The sequence below is a fragment of the Helianthus annuus genome, chromosome 8 (genome assembly GCF_002127325.2).
Source record: "Helianthus annuus cultivar XRQ/B chromosome 8, HanXRQr2.0-SUNRISE, whole genome shotgun sequence".
In the NCBI taxonomy this organism is placed as follows: domain Eukaryota; kingdom Viridiplantae; phylum Streptophyta; class Magnoliopsida; order Asterales; family Asteraceae; genus Helianthus; species Helianthus annuus.
In genome coordinates, this window is record NC_035440.2 from 38317242 (window position 1) to 38337866 (window position 20625).

Here is a 20625-nt window from a genome sequence, read left to right on the forward strand (position 1 = left end):
AATTAAATAATTTCTATATGTTTCATATATATATATATATATATATATATATATATATATATATATATATATATATATATATATATATATATATATATATAGGGTTTAAATGAGAACGCTAAATATTGTGAGAACCATGAGAACAAATGAAAAAACCATGAGAACTTGGTCAAAAACAATTCAAATTCAAAAAATTTTTCTACACTTATCATTATTATTCGAATACAATGTTAGAAATTCAATTTACACGTTTAAATTTACGTGAATTCATAAATAAAGAAAATTTACACATGTGTAAGTTTTCCATTTACACATGTGTAAATCTGCTATATTTACACATGTGTAAAAAATCTAAAAAGAATGATTTTGAAATGAGAAATGAATTATTTGATGTTATAAATTCTTGTTTTGATGTTGTATCTTAATTACAATGAGGTTTGTATAAAAAAAATTGGTTTTGATTGGTTTTTTTCATTCGTTCTCACGGTCCTCGCAATATTTAGCGTTCTCAAGATAACCCTCTCCTATATATATATATATATATATTTGTAGTTTACAAAGATAGTACGTATAGTTACTTTATTGATGTAGTGTTTCTCATATTTTTTTTGTATGTTTATCATGGATAAAAAGAAAAAAAAAACAAATTAATCTCTTTCCAAGTTCAGAGAAAAAGAATCTTCAAATTTATTTTCAAATGTGAAGTTTCAAAGTTAGATATTATAAAGTGTTTAATGTTAACAATTTAACCTTTTTAATAAAAATGTGATCAACCCAATAATTAATTAATGAAGTGAAACTAACCAATGAAATTAGGAGTAAGAAACCATCAAAAAAAGATAAAATACTATTTTGGTAAATACTTTTGAAATGACACTATTATGGTAAATATTTGTTTCACCAACACCACTTTGAAAAAAAAAACTCATCTTCATATACCCAAAAGTAAATATAACAAATGTAAAATACAATAAATGCAAATTCTCAAATTTGTTTTTTGTTATAATATTTACATATTAAGGTTGATAGTAGTCAATACACATAGTCGATCCCGCTATCTCTTGTACTTTTTCTGTTCATGGTGATATGTCTAAAAACCGAGTTTGACCATCTTTGAAAGAATTTAAATATTTAATCACTATCTTTCAATGGTTTATACCATTTTTATTCGAATCAATCTTTCCCAACTTAATTTTGACATTGAAATCATTTCCCTTTGAAAAGATCCCCTAAATCATTTTTCGTCTCAATATTAAACTCTTTTAAAAGATCTCTAGAAGTTTTATAAATGAATTAAACAAATCATGAAATTTTGTTTCTTTGTCTCTGTGTTGAGGAAAAGATCCCACGTTTAACTTTTGGCACCATATATATATATATATATATATATATATATAGACTAGGTTATCATCCGGGAAATGCTTCCCGGGCTGGAAAAAGTTATTAATATTAATTATTAATGATCGATATATTAACAAAATAATACAAACATATTGACATATTATATAAATCACTTTCAAAATGTTGCTTGGTTTTAAAAGGCATGAGGCGCTACCGTGTGTTTTGATTCCAAAAGCCAATGCGTATTAACTATAAAAAACATCAACACCATGAGTATTATATTATAAATGCAAGATATCCTCAATTTACTGGTTAGTACCCGATTCTTTACAACCTTGCCCAACTAGTTCCAGTTTCATATTTTACCGAACCCCATCTAACGGTTATATTTTTCTACGATTTATTATTTCGAGTTTTTCATAATATTCTATAGGCCAGACAGATATGCGCTATTTACCTTCAATGTGTATATGTGCTCGACCAATGGACGTCTACCACACAGGTTGAACATAATATATATAATTCATTATTGTGTTAATAAATTTCTTATAAACAAAGTTACATATTGAATTAAATAACAAAAATTGAATTACAAACAAAATTTACAAATAAAAAACAATAAAATCCACAAATCTATAGTGAACTCCCTCTTGCAAAGCTTAGTAGGAATGGTAGTACTTACGATTACCCGGATGTGATGGTTGCGGACCTTGTGATAAGAAGCCGTCACACTGTACACCTATTCAATAGAACCATTTAAGGTCATTATAATACACAGTGATCTCAGCCAAATGCACGTTAGTTCTATATATTAATTATTAACCAAATGCACATTAGTTCTATATATTAATTATTAATGACTAATCTATAATGAAAATCATATAAAGAAATTGACATATTAACGTGTGAGATATAAATAAACTTATAAAGCATCTGGACAGTTTATAAAACATGATCTGACATTTGTGAAGGTATCACCTTTATTCAAGAGATTAAGCAGGTTTGTGATAACCTGGCAACAGAAATCAGAAAATAATATGTTGGATCATGTTCATGTAAGAGGATGAATCGATACATTATGTAGCACCTATATGTTGATATAAATAAACAAAATAAGCACCTGAGAACACCTCCTTGAATCCAACTGAGGATCATTAACGACCCTAGCTTCCTGAAGAACTGCTCCTTTCTTGATTCCAGAGAAGGTAGAGTACTCAGCTGCACGTGACAACGAAACTCAATTATATACAACAAAGATACATGGAAGCACAGACAATGTTATCACCTGGGATTGCTTCCCGGGCTCGAGAAAGTTATCTATATTAACAACTATCTATGATTGATTAATACATAATTAAAATCACACAAAAAGTATGACATATTAAGCTTGCCCACACTTTGTAATGCGTCATTTCGCTATTGTATATCTCCTTGCCTTTAATAGCCTCTTCCTTGTATACCTAAATCAAGAAACAATCCATCACCTGTTTATTTGAATCGGTCGATTTAAATTTACATATATTATCTTTAATGGTTAAGATGGGTAAAAACAAAAAAAAATGGAGTTAAATACTATTTCCGTCCTTGCGGTTTGCTAAACAAATTCATTTCAATCCAAAAGAAATTATGGCCTTTTTTGGTCCATTTTTTTCAGTTTTGTGTCAAAAGTAAACACGCCCTTCACGCCATCCATTCATGCTCCTCATTTGAGGGGCTTTTTAGTCTTTTTCACTTAACCCCTTTTAACTATCTTTATTTGAGGCATAAAACAACATATTTTTCAACCGAACACTGCATAACACTGCATAAAAGTGCAGAAAATTGAGGCATAAAACTGCAGAATTATGACCACTAAAGCGCAGAATTATGACCATTAAAGAGCAGAATTTTGAGACACAAAAGCACAGAATTTTGAGCATAAAATTGAGGAATTTTTTAGCCAAACACTGCAGAATTTTAAGGCATAAAACAGCAGATTTTTCAACCAAACACTGCAAAATTATGAATAATAAAGAGCAGAATTATAACTATAAAAGCAAAGAATTTGGAGGCATAAAAGCGCAGAATTTTGAGACATAAAACAACAGATTTTTAAACCAAACACTGCATAATTTTGACCATCAACAATGAAACAATTTATAACCCTTACAACATGGAAAACTCCCAATGAAATTCAAGCTTTTGCTGTACAAACTGAATTGTAGCATCTATCTATTATACTAAATGAATTCTCTTAGGCCACATGGGCTATTCTTAGCCAATCATTTTGATGATGTGGATAATGTCTTTGGCCAGAGAATTCAGACTGAGCGGCAATCTCCCTCACGCGTACTCTACAATCATTCCATTCTAAATATTAAACCCTAATTTCATAATTTCATTCCTTCATCTACACTCCTTTTCAATCTGGTTCTCTATCTAAATCTCACAATTTTTCTAAATCCATCTCCATTGATCGTTCCTACAACCCTAATTTGGTTGTGTGTATAAATTTGCTGGATTCATCGGAGCAATGATTTATCTCAGGTTCTCTCTCTAAACGTCTCTTGCTGTTGGATCCCTTATTATGTTGATTTCTTGGGCTGTAAAAGTTGCTGAAGCACCTAATACTGATATGGAGTTCTGGAAATCGATTGTACCTGGCCCATACCCACTTCAAAAATCCCTATATCTCAAGTATTCGAACTCTCATCCAGGTATGTTAATCATTGATATAGGTGTAGAATTGTCGAATCGTTTCTGATTTTGTCGTTCAATCCAACCACGTAAAAGTTATTCGATTTTCAAATGGTTTGCGTGTCTAATTTACTAGGGGTTTTTTTTTACCCGAGTTACACACAAACGGAAAACGAGAGCTGAGTCCTACAACAACTATGGAGTCTTCATCATCATCGGCGGCTGAGTGGATGTTAATGAACAACGTCATGTTTATGTTTCGTGCCCTAATTTTGATTTTGTTATGATAGTTTTGTGTTTTGATTTGATGAAAGTGATATGTTTTGTGAGTGTCTATTCACATACATATAAATTATAATTGAAATCTGAAACAGCCATTTGTGAGTGTCTATTCTAATTTTTGTGAATTTATTCTTATTTGATTTTCAGAGAGTAATTTGAAAGCTTCGGGAGTGGTTAGCAATAATTCAATCCAGTCATGGGTTAGTACTTTTATAACTTTAATTTGATTTTATACATGTTATTTTCAGTTTGTTGTTTGCATTTTGATGGATTGTATTTTGATTTTTAATCGACAATGGAACAGGAGGCTTTCAGGTTAGATTGTTTTACCTATTATGGTTAAACCTAGGATTAGGTTCAAGTTATCCGGCTACAGAGGTTTTAAATGTGGCGATTACTATCAGGCTATTATTTAAAGTTACTTCTCGGCATTTATGCTTATATTGATTCTTTTATAATTAACCTGAGATTGGAGGTCCAAAATAATTGTTGTGACAAAGACCTATGTGGTTCTCAACAAGGCTGACCGCACATCAGCTTGTGTATTTGTTCCCTTGATCTTATCTTATGATACACATGACTGGGTTTTCACTTCTTACTGCAAAAACATCTTGGCCATATACTTTCGTATTAGACGCATTTTTGTTTTTTATTCCTTTGGTTCCGTTTATTAATAGTATTTTGTATTTACATTATGGGGGTGTTTTCTCTTGCCAAATGATTTAGTTGAAAAGATATGGAATTGATTATATTAGTTAACCTCTTAATCGGTCTTATCCATCAGGTACATGTATTATTTGTCTTTATTAATCCATGATAAATATCCCAGACCACTAATCAATATTCAATAGTAACAATATTTTTTTTGGTTACTTTCAGGATCTCTGTGTTCACGTGTAGCAAAATTAGTGGGTCAAAAGTTGCTTCAATCATCCGCAGTCCAAATGCCTACAATCATCAGGTATCGTAACGATTATTTAAGTAATTTTTTATTTTACAACTGGGCAGTATGACAAATTTAAACGCTAATAGTGGATTTGTATCCAATATGGCTTCAAGAGGAGATAAAGTATCGGTTTTAGCATTTGAAGTAGCTAATACCATTGTTTAAGGGTCCAATTTGATGCAATCCCTTACCGAAAAGCATCCAGATCCTTATAAAGGAGATTTTGCATTCAGATCTAGAGAGTTTGTTCGGTTTAGAAATATGTGGGCTGGCATATATACCTGTTGACGCACAATACGACAACAATAGAGGTAAAAAGTCACACATTTGATGACAATTTACAAGGGTTATCATCTTCTTTTATGCGTCGATTTCTTTTTTTTTAAATGGTTAGAAGAAAGTTCTTAAACTAATTTTGATGTCTCTATGTTCTGTACTGACCCTTGGTAATTTTTTCTATTATTCAGGTGATTTAAGAGAAAACACACTGCTTTAGAGGCTGGAATTTCAGGTATTTTACTACATGCCATGTTATGTGTAGACACGATCATCGTTCTTTAAGTTGGAAGATCTAAAACAGTCATGTTTTTTTGGAAATAAGGTTGTATTATATTATGTTCTTACAAGTTTTATGGTTATCAGCAAACGGTTGCGGGCATCAGTCACATTTCATTTGGTGGAGAAGAATCGGTATCTCCTAAAAAGGCACTTTTTGAGGCTAAGTAGCGGGAGTTAAGTGGTACATTAGATAAGGAGTCAGATTCAACGTTGAAAAAAACAGTTTTCAAATGCAAAGAACAAGGAACTTAGTGGACATAACATATTTGCACCACCTCCTGAAATTCAACTTCGCCCGTTGGCTGCGCGCGCATTGGCGTTGAGAGAAAGCATAACGATCAGTGAATCTACTCCAAACAATGTACATAATTCTTTCATATTCACTTATATGCTTAGATTTATTATCATATAAAGCACACACAAATAGCGTAATTAACATTGGCACATTAATAACATTAAGTTTTACTTTAGACAACTGGAATTGAGGTTGGAAGATGAGTGCGGCAAGACAGAATGAGTAACAGAGTAACATATCAAATAGCATGGTTTATTAATCATATAACACAGACAACCCTAATTGACTCATTCATTAATAAACGGGTCAAAACTATCATCTTTAATATCTAATGTAAATAAATTGTAATGTGATATGACCCTGGGCCTTAAACATGAAGACCATTAACAGTCTTTAAAAACAGTAAGCTGAATGTCCTACCTTTTTTAATTATTTTTATGAGTATTAATATCTGGCTTCTGAAGTGGTTCTTCAATCATCAAGTAAAGAACTGTCTGTCACCTTTCGTGAATAATAAGTATTCTCTTTACATTAAAATCTGTACTGTTAGAGATAGGATGTTACACACCAGCATTACTTAATTTTTATAAATGGACTTTTAAAAGTATAAAACTATCTGTCATGCTTTTGCATCCTTACACCACAACCACTTCTTTAACTCTAATATATTGACTCGATATTTACCATTATTTCACCATATTTTTATGTAAGTGGGATTATTGTTAATAATAAATATGCTTTGTTTTGTCAGACAAATGTTGCAGAACTGGTGAAGACGGCAAAAAGATCCCGAGCCAGAAATTCACAGAGCTTTCTGGAAACAATATTTTCAAAGGTGACGAGGTGCCAGCATCGACAGAAAAACCTCTGAGCTCAGCAAAGCTTTGAGAAATGAGTGGAAGTAATATCTTTGCTGACGGGAAAGCAGAATCTAAAGACTATCTAGGGGCTCGCAAGCCGCCGGCTGGAGATAGTAGCATTGCTTTGGTTTAGGTTCTAACACATTTGTTTTCAGTATCATTGTTTCTTTTTCATGTTTTTGGTAAATGGTACTTGGTGGTGCTATTCATATGGATTTGATTGTGGGTTTGTGGCTCTTTATCATCTGTTTTGTCTTAGCGTATATGATAGTTTATGGACCCAGTATGTGTTCTTTTGGCTAATTAGTGCGATTATGTTCATAATTATGTCTATCTTCTGCATGGATTACTTTCTTTTTTTTTTTGTTCTTTTTTAAGGATTTTTTTCATCACTCATTTTTTAACTGTTTAGTTTTACTTTTAGGGTTATTAGTTTGTTTTAACATATTCCTTTTTCAGTAATGTGTTGTTTTAAGATGAATTGTAGGTAGAGTTGGGTTGCTGATGAATTATAAAAAAGATATAGGGTTTGTGAAACTGTTATTGTCTTTTTGATTTAATGTCTAACTATTAACTTAATTAAGCACTTATTTTAATTGTATATTTGTGGATGTTTTATAATTTGTTTTGCTTTTTGTACTTTTGCCATGTTCTGTTACTACTTTCTGTTTGGTAAACTGGTTCTTGCGGAAGAATTCTTAAGCATATCACTGCCAATAGAGACGAGTTCCCTGCTGTAGTTGGTGGTCGAGCTAGGTTCCGAGATTCGAGGTTTGTGTTTGCTCTAAATCTTGACTTTATCAAGAACATGATTACTGGTACCTAACATTTAGCAAGTGGCAAGAAGATATGTTTTCCAATTTATAGCAAGTGCTCATGTATCCTTAAGTTTGATGGCTCTGCAAAAAGCAACCTCACCCCAAACTCTTGTGCCACTCGATGATATCAATGCACGGATCATCAAACTGTTGGATACTCATCTCTAAATACACTATTGGTCCATTGCAACGTGTTATTTTTATCTACCTTTTCAAGTGTAGAGAGTGGCCTCCCTCAATGGTTTAGTTCATAAAATGTTTACGACTCTTCTTATAGCTAAGACATTAATGTGTCATACATTTTATATCACACTGACCCAAACATTGTGATAATGTTAGTAGGAAACAAGGCCGACTTGCGCCATTTGTGCACAGTCCCCACTGAGGAGGCAAAAACGTTTGCGGAAAGAGAACACGTATTTTATGGAAACGTCAACTCTCGAGGCGTTGAATGTTGAAACCGCATTCACAGAGGTTCTTACACAAATACATCAGGTTGTGAGCCGAAAAGCACTTGAAGTAGGTGATGATCCTTCAGCTCTGCCTAAAGGTCAAACCATTAATGTTGGGTCAAAGGATGATGTTAAGAAAGTTGGTTGCTGCTCTGCTTAAGAATATGTTAAGTTATCTGAGTAAGTATCCTCTGTTTCAAATTATTTGGTCCATTTGTGTTTTTATATTTAGGATTTGAGACAATTTTCTTGAAGTACATTTTGATCATTTTGGGTTCAAGACTATTAAGTAACATATGCAATTTCTATGATTCTTTTTGTAATATCAAAGAGTTTGAAAATATGACATTAATCGATTCGATAAACCGTTTTACCATTGTTCCATGTGTTTGCTTTTTCGTTGTATGAGTAATGGTAATTGGTAAACTCTAAGCGTCTAGATTTTGTAAGATGCTATGATTAAAAGATGTTTAGGAAATATTCACTCAATCCTTAGTTAAAAAAGGTATTTGGGTCCCAAAAGCCAGACCCTATCAATAGCTTCGCTATAAAGGGGTTGAGATCGATGATTACTTTGACTAGTTTAATATGTTTTGGATCAACAATGGAGATTAAGAGCATGTAAATTTGCAGGGACTCGAATAAACACATGGATGACACACAAAATACACACACTTATACATGGCGTACATAAAAACCTATTTGTAGGTGGGGTTTGGCAGGATTTATATATGCTGAAAGTGCCAGCTTTCTAATAATCACCATTAATCCATCACGCCGTTTTGACTTGATCCATACATTAAAAATCCTACGACAATTACATTTCGGTCATTTCAAATTTTTGTCAACATTGTTAAATATTATATAATTAACTTTGAGTAATCCGCGAAACTCGCGGGTTCCTAAACTATATTTACATATATATATATATATATATATATATATATAACTTATATTAAAAAAAAATTCTAAATAGTTCATTTAACATATATTTGATTATTTACATTTTCTATTAGGTTAAATAAAAAAAAATTAAACTGAGATAACTCTATTAGTTTACATGGCAACCCAAAATCTAAGTGGGTGCCTCCTTCGTTAACTGGTCGTATGTTTCGCAATGACAATCAACAAAAGTCAAAGGTAGTCACTTTCTAGAGTTGGTTTGTACTTGAAACAACCCGTCCTCTCTCATGGTCAATTGTATGTTGCTTTATCAATGGTAAAAACATGAGATGGAGTGAAAATACCAATACTTGACAACGACAAACCTACAGATAAAACAACTAATGTGGTTTATAAAGAGATTTTCAACGAATTGTGATCGTTGCAGGGGCGGACCTACCTCTTTGGTAGGGGTAACCCCTGCTACCCCTTGGTCGGAAAAAATTTGGAAAAATTAGTGTAAATTTTGGAAAAAATTGACGTTTTTTCGATTTCGTTACGGCTTATTTATAACACGTTACCCCTTGGTCGGAATCCTAGATCCGCCACTGGATCGTTGCATATTCATCTATTTCAATTTGTCGTTGTAATCTAATATATTCGTTTAAGTTTAACGTGTATAAAAGTATAATATTTAATGTCAGCGGTATTAATGAAGAAATTTCTTTTGCCAACCCGTGTAACATACGGGATCTAAAGCTAGTTAAGATTTATATAAAATCCATACAGCCTATAAAATGGCCAATGAAATTCAACCAAAATGGGGAATAATACAAAATGCAGTATTCATAATGCATTACATAAATACCATTAGGGTTTATTAATTATTGTAAATAATAAAGAGAGTTAAAAGGAGTTAAGAGTGAAAAAGACTAATATGCCCCTCAAATGAGGGGCATGAGGGCAGAAGTAAAACGGCAGAATGGATGGCTTGAATGGGGTGTTTAATTTCGACACAAAACCGAAACAAATGGACCAAAAAAGACCAAAAAAATCTTTTGGATTGAAATCGATTTGTTGAGCAAACCACAAGGACGAAAATAGTATTTCACTCAAAAAAATATTAGTTAGATTAGAAAAAGGGGGTTGGATGTCACATAATGCATTTTAATACATAACCAGACCCCCTGGACGTACCCGTTTTAGACAAAAGGACTTTTGATCAACCCAAGCGACCCGTCTTTACCTGCATTAAAAAATGACCAGTTATGACCAAAACCCATTTTGACCAGTTACAACACACCAAACGGCTAAAATTGAAATAAAATAAAAAAATAGCTAAAAATGCAAACATTTCGAATGTCACACAAAGTGTATCTGGAAATTTTAATAAACATATGCTCCTAATTTTTTTATTAGAAAAAGTAGACAACAAAGGATCAACCCAATCCAACCAGTACTGACCCGGTAGGAACCATTATCGGAAAAAAAATCAGACCAATCCAGCCAACCCATTTTAGCCTGCAGCAAAAAGGGTCCGCTTTGATCTAAACTTAATCATACCAGCTACAACACGCCTACACACCGCATTTTGAGACCCACTTATATTTCTAAAAAAGTAATGCAAAGGTTTGTAATCTGTAATATATGAGGTGATTGTGTTAAAATTGGTATTTACTGACCTAGTTGAAATTTTAACTTGTGTGAACTTTTTATTTGACTTGTTTGACTGACTTGACTCATTATTAGCTAATATTTTTCTAAGTGAACAGGTTGAAACTTTCAACCCGTATAACTGATTCGACCCATTTGACACTTATCGTGATTGACAGGTGAACGTCGTAAAAGGCTTGAAGTTGTATGAATAAAATACTCACGAACGGTGAATTAACTTGGTTAACTGATTAAGTGAATAATCTCCAAGTTGCTGGAAAAAATGAAATTAGACTCAATTTTGTAATTTTAACAAAATTGGATTCAAAACTATAAATAATAAAGCTTATAAGTTAACCACCAAGTATTCACAAAAGTTTAGTGAGACTACACAAATACTAAAACAACTTGAAAATATCACCGGCTATCGGCTTTATTCTCAATAACCGCAGCATAGTAGGAACCTAGAAAAAAACATTTATCGTGTAATTCAGCTCCATAAAATCCCAAATGTGTTCATTTGACCCGTGCTTTAATAAGCACAATGTGATACATGCAACTCAAAAAAGAAAAAGAAAGCGATATATATTGACCTGTTCTCACATAATCCTGCATCATATTTTGCTGATGAAGCAGTTGCCCGTAGTAATGGAAATACGTTTTAGCATAAGATGCTTCTATTTTATCATCGAACTTGCTTTTAGAAGAAGAAACCATTCCGTTTGGTAAACTTGATCCTATAGAAAGAAACAATAAATAATCAGGTCGATTAAGAGTGCATTCGCCGCATTAAAAGCACAATAAGTATAATGTGGTATTAACATCCGGCAGTGGTTAAACTTTTCACTCTTTCGTTTTATCTCACCGGGTGTAAATATGAGATAAAAGGAATTACTAAAGTTAAAAGAAACGGTACCATTAATCATTAATGCATGACAGATAATGTTAGCATAAATTAACATACCTTGAGTAACCGCTTTACTTTTCCATTGCTCAAGTGCACCCGGTTTGAATTCACCGACTGGGATGATGACATGGTAGAACTTGAACCCGAACCTGTTGTGTTCTTATTAACGTCAGTTTCCTTTGAAACGACCACCGGAGCCCCTTACCCTTGTCATAGCATGCTGATGCCGTGATTCATGAAGATAAGGCTGTAAATATCACAAAATTGTTTACCAATTTGCCCAGCCAGATTTTCACACACAAAATATATATAAAACTATAACTGACCTTTCTGTCTTTTATAAGTTTCTTCTCAAGCTCTACTTTTGCACAGGATTGCCTTCGCCTTAATATCGCATGGTATTTTTTGGCATTCACGTAAACAGGCTCTTGCGCCATTTCAAGTGGCAAAGGCATCCTTGCTTGCTCAAGAAACTGAGGATGAACCTACAAAACACAATTAAAATGAATTGAGTACCCACACATGACACATATAAATATAAAGATAGATATATGAGATCATGTGTCTTACCAAAGGCTGACCAAAGCTGCCATCATTCCACAAATATTAAATTCTTATTTCATAAAAAAGAAAACAAAATGAATACGAAATATGCGTGTATAACCAAGATGATAAGTTTGTTAAATTTATCATACCTGTTGCTTTCACGATACCAACAATTCTAAGGCAAATGCATCATTGTGTCCCTGAACTTGCATACAAACCCCAGTAGATTCCCGTACTTTAAATTATATAGTCAAAGACACACTTTTTACTCTAGTAATCTAGTAATATAGTAAAATAAAATAGTCTGGCATGGAAAAGAATGTGAAAGCATATTGAAAAGGTATAAAACTCAAAATCCATACCCAAAAAAAATCAGAATTATGTGATACTCATATTCAGTTTTGGCCATTAATACCGTATCTGTAATAAATTCCACATCAATTTCAAAGCTTTCAAGGAAACAATACCCAAAACCCATTTAATTGATTAAAAAATACTCAAAAGCATTTATAGAAGAGAGATGAACATATACTAACCTTGGAAACAGTATTGGAACATCTATGGAAAAGAATGATCATATCCAGGTTTTGAAAAACCCTAATTGATGAACAAACGAATTTTAAATAAAGATTTTGCAGCTATAAAGCACGAATCATGAAGAAAACTTACATTTATGAAATTAGAGAACAAACCCACCTCAATTATCAAACAATACACATAAATTTTCAATCTTTATCCTTTGGGTACTGGTTATAAGATCACAAACCAACAAACACACTATTTGCAAACAATAAAAATCAATATAACAAACAATAATTTGGGGATACCTAAACACCATGGATTCTAAAGCGAAAAACGGATGACTAATGACCGGAACCCTAGCCGTATAAGCTGAAGGGGCGGCTAGGGCATTTTGTCCTAGTTTTCAGATCTGTAACATAAAACCACACCAAGAATGATAGCAAGAATCAAATAATAATTAAAACTATTCAAAATCCCATAAGTAAGCAAGCAATCGATCAAACATAAAAAATGAAACAGAAATCAAAACCAAAAGAAGTCTAATCGATTAACAGAAGGATTAAGATGCAATAGATAAACACTTAAAGATGAGAAAAAGTGTACCTTCATGTAAAATCCGTGTTGGATGTCTGCAAGTAGAGAAGAATTACAACAAAACATTAGTTTTTCGATGAAATTATGACCTCAAATCCACATAATCGATGGTGATTGAGATGAAGAGAAATTTTTGAATATCCAATATGATCTGAGGAAGCACAGTAGTAGAGATATCTAGGGTTTTAGCAAAGAAAAGATTGTAGAACCTCTCAGATGGCAGAAGAAGACGGAGGCTAGGGTTTCGGTGTGAACCAGTGAAGGAAAATATTGAGGCCACAGGAATTTAGGTTTTTAGGTGATTTATATACCCGGGTCATAAAACGGGTCGGGTCACATCAAAACCGGGATCCGCGAACAAACATTAACCCAGCTCATTTTCCCGCCAAAAATGAATCTAGGAGGCTCTAAGGTGATGCCACGTCAGCCCAAATCTTTATGTTTATTATATATAATAGACTAGGTTTTTACCCGGGATTGCTTCCCGGGATCGGGAAAGTTATTTAGATTAATTAATTACTATTTGTTATTAATACGACCACATTACATCAACCATCTTATTCTATTCAACAACATTGTCTTAAAATCACGGAAATAGATCATGAACCGATATTATAGATCAAACAAAAGCACAACAGGACCACATGAATAACATTGTTTCCAATTTTACTTCAGTGCACTTAAATGATCGGGTGATTTGGGATTTTGTAAAAATGTTTGTTCTTGTACTTCTTAACAAAATAAGATGTTCACCAAAATTCAAACAGATGTTGACCAAAAGTAAATCAAATGTTCAACATAAACACTGAATCTATAACAACAGATACTACAGACACTGATTATATTCAAACTACTGATACATAAACATTGATTCTTCATTCCACTGTTGTAATCTAAGCACTGATGTTAAGGATCAGTGCTATCTTCAAAGGGTGATCAGACCTTGAATGACAATGCTTTGATCTTCAACAATGCTTGGATCCCATCAGTAGTTTGAGCTTCAATTTTTATGCTTCATCAGTGGTTGGATTCCAATGTATGTTGAAGCTTTGCTGAGCTGTCATCTTCAAGTGCCATTTTCTTCATAGCCTCTTTAAAATATCCAGCTTCTTGCTCTTTCTCTTCTGCATCAGTCAACTTTTGTCTCTTTCTTTGGTTTAACATAATGACAGAGTGTAACACCTCGAAAATTTGCGTCCTATAATGTATCGACACGTGTCATAAGTTTACACGTGGTAATAAATACTAAATAGGGACTAAAGTTGACAAACATTGAAAGTATGTGAATCCGAGGGTTCAAAATGTCAAAGAGGGATAAATATTCTGTACAGTAACCCTAAATGATGCTCGTACCTTCAAACGAATAAATCATGGATCGTACGGAACGAAATGTGGAAGAAAGTGAGAGATTACAAACTACAGGGGTTAAATGTGTCAACATGTTTAAGTTATACCTCGGAGTGACCCTTTAACAAACCCGAGACTTTATAACAGTAAATTACGCTCACTAGAATATACGGTATAAATTTCGCGAGGTTTCGTTTTAAAACGAGAAAGTTATGATCAAATTCGTATGCGAGGGGTTAAAAGCGTCAACATTGAAAGTTAGGACTTTTCGGGTAGTAATAAACTAACCGAGGACTTAACGGCACGGGTAAAAGTCACGGGGCCCTTATACGTAAATAAAAGAGGCCCAAAGTGCAAAGTTACCCCTTCGAATCGCCAAAGGCCAACAGTAATAATTGAAAAGATTTGAAAAATCTTGAAATCAGGTCTCAGGCGGGCCGCGTAAAGGTTGCAAGGACTTTACGCGGGCCGCGATGACAGTAATAGATACGGGCTCTGTCAGAAGGATTTTGGCGGGCCGCGTAAAGGTTAAGAGGACCTTTACGCGGGCCGCGTCAATGCCCCAGATGCAGAAAACGTGGGCAGAAGCACTGTTTGGTGTTTTAACCGACATATGAGCCATTATGAGCAGCATGGGCGCCCCCTAAACATTCCCTAGCACTCAGGGACAGTTGTTGATCATCTAGAAACACTTGTGGGCCTTGTTGTAATGATCTTATGCCTCCAAATTGGTTATAAAAGGCCATTGAGATGCAACATTGTTCTTCACACCTTCAACTGCTTTCTTGATCACTTCTGGAGCTCAAGCACTCTCCCTTAGCATCTCTGGTCGTGTACCAAACTTCTGTAAGTGTGTTTAACCCTTTGTGGTATAGTTTTTGCATAATTATAACTTAAAAGTCAATCCGTCGTAATTAACGATTGACTTAACGGTTAATCACAAATGGTCCAGTGATTAGCCGAATCAAAGGTAGTTATATGTTGGTAATCATGTGGGCATTAAACCCTTAAAAGGGCACCCTCTGATTCCCACTCTAACTAGTCCAAATGTCGGGTCAAAGTTGCTTAGAAAAAGTCAACAGAATGCTAACTTTCGATTTTATGCATAATCAGTAATGTAGATGGCGTGTAACCTGTTTTGACACTCATATAACATGATAATAAGTATTATAACTGGTCTAAGCTTGTTTGATCCGACCATTTACTGTTTTGACCCGGTTCCTAACCGAAAGTCGCAAAACTTTGACTTTTGCTTTGACTTCAGTTCTGACCCGTTATGGTATGATTTAGATATACCTTAGGACTCACTTAGGACCAGGTTACATGATGTTATAACCCTCTGTGACCGGTTCGTTGTTTGCCTGAGTCGTTTGCACATTTCCGTTATATGCTTAAATGTTGACCATAACGCCCTTTTTACTTTAAAACGAGAATTTTGGACATGTGAAAGGACAATAACCTTAGTTACTGATTTCTAAGCATGTCCCTAAAATTTCATGTCAATCCAAGGTCTAGAATAGGAGTTATGCTAAATAGCGCAATTACGGAAACTTTAGTAATTAAACGGCGCGATTAGCATAAAGCCTATCTAAACCCAAATTTCGACACCAAAACTTTTACACACTGATGTAAAATAATATTTTGAGATTTTTAAATATTTTTAATTATTTTTAACCTGCTCATAACCTGCGGTTATGGCATTGATTCGGTAAATACCGAATATACCCTTTTCGAACATAAAATGAGTTCTACAATGTATTTTGACCCGAATCCAGTTGCTACTGATTTTAAATAATCAATAAAGTATTTTGAACTTTATAACCTGTTCGGAAAACTCAGATTTCCTGTAGAACTCGGAAACCTCTTTTATAATCTTTAAAATGACCAAAATACCCCTACGGGGCGTATATTGGGATTAAACTCGTTATGGGCATAATGGAAGGTATCCTACTGATACCACAACCTCCTTAGAGCATATTAACTTAGGAAACCTGTGTAGGACTCCTACGGTTACCCGTTACGCCTTTTACGCGTACGGTTCGGTTTATGTAGCTAGTTTACATAAACTAGCCGAAACGGGTCAAACCTTATCATTTTTACTTCAAAATCCAGAATGTGTTTATATTACCCATATAAAACAAGTCTTCAAACTTGTTGGGTCCAAACCACATTCCATTCCCGGTTTTCGCCTTTCACGCGATTAAACCGTATTTATCCTTTGAACTGACCGGTCTAAGCTAAGGCTAAATTAAAGACCCGTTAGGATTCTAATAGGTTGTTATAAACCTTCGTTCCAGAATAGGAGACCAGTAAAAGATACTTGCATTTGTTTATTGAGGTTATTACTTGCTCAGGTAAATACTTTTAACTTATTTTCCGTTATACAGGCTTGGGTTACGGTATATAAAATGCCGCTTGGTCGGGCAATTGACCCTAACTCATTAGTAGTTGGGTATTATCAATGTGACCCGTTTAAAAAATTAGTTTTGTTGGCTTTACGCCTTTGGGAGCTTAATGACCATGTCCTGGATATCCTTGGCAGCATTTTACGAAATGGCCACGACCTTGACACGCGGGTGTAGGCGTACACCCGACAATGTGTCTATATTTATAAAGGTATAACCGTTGGTTTTCCCGCCACGACTTTATGCTATGTGGCGTGTCTATTAACCTTAAACCCGGCACGACCCGGGCGACTGAACGCATAGTGAACATGTAATTCTTTTACAAGATTTAATTGATTAATTATCCCAAGTTATAAAGAGTTTATGCCTTATGCATTCAAATCAATTTTAATAAACCTTTTACAAAAGTGTCGGTTGAATGTATTTACCAGTGTAAACTGACGTATTTTCCCCAAAAAGATTAAAGGAAGGTTCTACACGAAATAGGCTGGCCACTCCTTAGCATCGTTAGAGTCTCGCAAGCTTGGGATGCCACTATCTGTTGAACATTATATTTCCTATTTTATTTTGATCCCCTGTGGATTTATTTCGACTACTTGTGATACTTGGATATTACATTCGATGGTTGAAATATATCTATCTTTATGCATCCGCTGTGCATTTAAATATTGTGTGGTTTGACTGTATTGTTGCCAACTACGTCACGGTAATCCCCCACCGGGCCCACCGGTGAAACGTGTGGAAATCGGGGAGGGACACAGAGGTATCTGATGATGTGAACAGTGGTTCAGAATTGTGGACCTGCTTCTTTGACATGTTAATAGTTTTATAATCAAGCTTCTTTGGAAGGCTAGGATCTGTTTCTCTCCTTTTTCTCAGCCTTTGATAAGCTTCATCAGTGTACTGCCTTGTCCATTTTGCTATGGCCTTGGCAGGTACAACCTTTGCATCAACCAACTCTTGTTTCTTTCTTTTATACTCTAAGGTAAGATCATCAATAGCCTTTTTGTATTTACGCCAGTTTGGTGCTGACCTTTTCATGCTTGGATCTCTTTTTACTCTTTCAATTCTATTGAGTTCTGCTTTGAGACCAACAAGTGGCCAATCTTGGAATTGTTCTTCCTTGGCAGGGTAGAACTTCTCACTCATGATCAGTGCCAGAATGTCTTTTCTCACATCTTTTTGCAGGCCAGGTTCTGGTGGTAAATTTGACATTTCTTTACTCAAATCTCTAGCATAGTCTTCCATGAGCTTGACTTTCGTGAGTAAAAACTGATAATGACTTGAATACACATTGTCATTTTCTCCTTCGCATTCAACCCTAGCTATTATTTGAGCTTGTTTAGCTTTTAGTTTTAGATATTCATCCATGTTTTTTGGATTTCTAAAACCAAGCAGAGAAGGGAATTTCCTTTTTGAAGGATCATCCACTGTGTAGAACTGCCTCATTTCATTCTTTACTGCATGGACTTTCAGTGGATAACTGGCAGCTGCTGGGGTAGTATCTGCAGAGTCATATCCTTGAAGAGCTATTGGATCTTTGATTGGATTGACCAATTTTGGAGGAATGAAAGATTCAGGTTTGGTGATTTTAGAAGGTACAGATGAAACAGGATCAGGTGCTGGTATGTCATCATCATGCACTTGAAGATTTTTCCTTCTAGTATACACACTTTCAGGAGGAGGTGTTTCTATTTGAGGTTTTGGAGCAAACAGAATTATGGCTTGGGAAGGATTGTTAAAAGTGGTAGGTAATTGACTAACAGTTGTCGAAACAACTGGTGTCTCAACCACTGTTGTCACTACAACTGTTGATGTATCAACAGTTGTCTTTTGCTTTAAGGCAGGTGGTGAGTTTTGTGATGATGGTTTTGTTTGTGGTGTTTGAGTAGTGATGGTGTGTGTTTGACTAACAGCTGTTGAAACAACTGGGGTTTCAACCACTGTTGCAATTACCACGGATGATGTGTCAACTGTTGTCTTCTGCCTTTTAGCAGGTGGTATTGGTGGTGGTGAAGGGATTTTTGGTAATGGGGATAAGGCAGTGGATGTAGTGTGTGTTGAAGTGGTAGTGGTGAAAGTTGTTTGGATAACAGATGTTGAAACCACTGAAGAAGCAACAACTGTTGATACAACAGGTGTTTTAACATCTGTTGGTTTGGAAGATTGATGTGTGGAGCTTTTGGAAGGTTTGGGATTTTGTTTTGTGGATTTGGGAGGTGTGGTTTTGGGTTGTATGACTTTTCTAGTAGACTTTCTTATGGGCTGAGGATTTTCTAGATCCTTTGGCTCAGAAATACCCTGTTCATTCATCTCCATAAAAACTCTCTTCTCCTGTTCAAACCTTCCTTTATCCTTTTCCTGCATATCCCTTTTCACCCTTGCTTTTGCATCAGCAATGGCATTTAAGGTTACATCAACCTTTTTGGAACCATCTGGCTAGGGGATGTGTGCAAGCATTGTTGAATTATCTGGTGCAATGTACAGACCATCTTCATATCCCTTTTTCTTCAACTGCCTCATTTTCTCCGCCATTTTGGCATTATTTGGTGGTGGTTTGTCCACAAAGATGATAGAGGGAGGAGCAGTGCCAGTGGTGTTCATAAAGTGAGCCTTCAGGGTTTTTATATCTGCCTGGGTGTCTTTGAACCTGGCTTCCATGATATTTCTGATATTTTGAAGCTGAATTTCATGTTGCTGATCAGCATTTGCTCTTTGTTGGTGAAGCAGAGGTTGAAATAATGCCCAAAGGTCAGTGGGAGCAGGTGGTGCCTGCTGTTTTTGTAACAACTGTTGCAGTATGGTTTTGATTTCTGCAACAGATGTATCCAGTTTGTTAACCCTCTCCATCAATTTTCGGTACATTAAACCATCATCCAATTTAATGGGATCATCTGATTTCCCACCAGAGGTGGTTGTAACAGTGGTTAACTGAGGGAGACTTTCCCAAAAGTCATCCCCTGTTGCCCCTTTTTCTTGGAACTGGGGACTTCTTTCCTCAGCAGAGGTTACCAATCTAAGCTCACCAGTGTATACAGGATACACACAAGTATTTAGAAAGGTTCCCATAGAAGAAATTGCCTTCAAGGAAGTTTGATTAATAAAACTACTGTCCAAGTGTAAACCAGTGGGTTCAACACTTGTAGTAGCTGCTTCACTTGAACTACTGACAGGAAGTACTTGTACATCCTGCAGTGTAACCTCCTCAGGTGTTGTTGGTGGGTTAGCAATGATAGGGAGCTCAGACTCAGTCACTTTCTGTGGCATGCTCTCAGTGATAGGTGGTTGAGAGGAACTGATTGCTATCTGAGTTATATCAACTGCATCCAACAAAAGTTTTGTTTGTGGTGGAATTGTAACAGTGAGTATGGGAGTGGAAAGAGGATTTGCCCCGGGCAGTGGGCTGGGGATGATGGATTCAACTGAGTCCAAAGCAACATAATTTGATGTCCCTATTCTTACAACATGTTCTTTTTGAAAAGAAACAGGAGGAGCTTGAGGCTCAGGTTGAGATATTTCTACCATCTGCTGTGAGGAAGTA

The 20625-nt window shown here is 35.0% G+C and overlaps 2 long non-coding RNA genes across 41 annotated transcripts; one reads left to right on the top strand and one right to left on the bottom strand.

Annotated features, from left to right (window-relative positions):
• Nucleotides 1–1844: 1844 nt before the first annotated feature.
• On the bottom strand, nt 1845–13651 carry LOC110872724. Of its 39 annotated transcripts, none has more exons than XR_004865057.1 (13): nt 13342–13647; nt 12913–13147; nt 12753–12813; nt 12579–12636; nt 12366–12451; nt 12241–12283; nt 11997–12155; nt 11680–11917; nt 11357–11500; nt 10308–10356; nt 2739–2801; nt 2462–2559; nt 1845–2353 (listed from the first exon to the last, which is right to left on the bottom strand). It is a non-coding gene; the product is annotated as an uncharacterized LOC110872724 (long non-coding RNA). The 39 variants fall into 39 exon arrangements; XR_004865059.1 differs by having other exon boundaries at nt 12241–12256; nt 13342–13646; XR_004865067.1 differs by adding an exon at nt 2627–2670 and having other exon boundaries at nt 12241–12636; nt 13342–13651.
• LOC110872726 lies at nt 3624–7270 on the top strand. 2 transcript variants are annotated; one of them, XR_004865080.1, is made up of 6 exons: nt 3624–4037; nt 4447–4499; nt 5179–5556; nt 5713–5756; nt 5888–6164; nt 6850–7270. It is a non-coding gene; the product is annotated as an uncharacterized LOC110872726 (long non-coding RNA). The 2 variants fall into 2 exon arrangements; XR_002554666.2 differs by lacking the exons at nt 3624–4037; nt 4447–4499 and having other exon boundaries at nt 4669–5556.
• Nucleotides 13652–20625: the final 6974 nt, after the last annotated feature.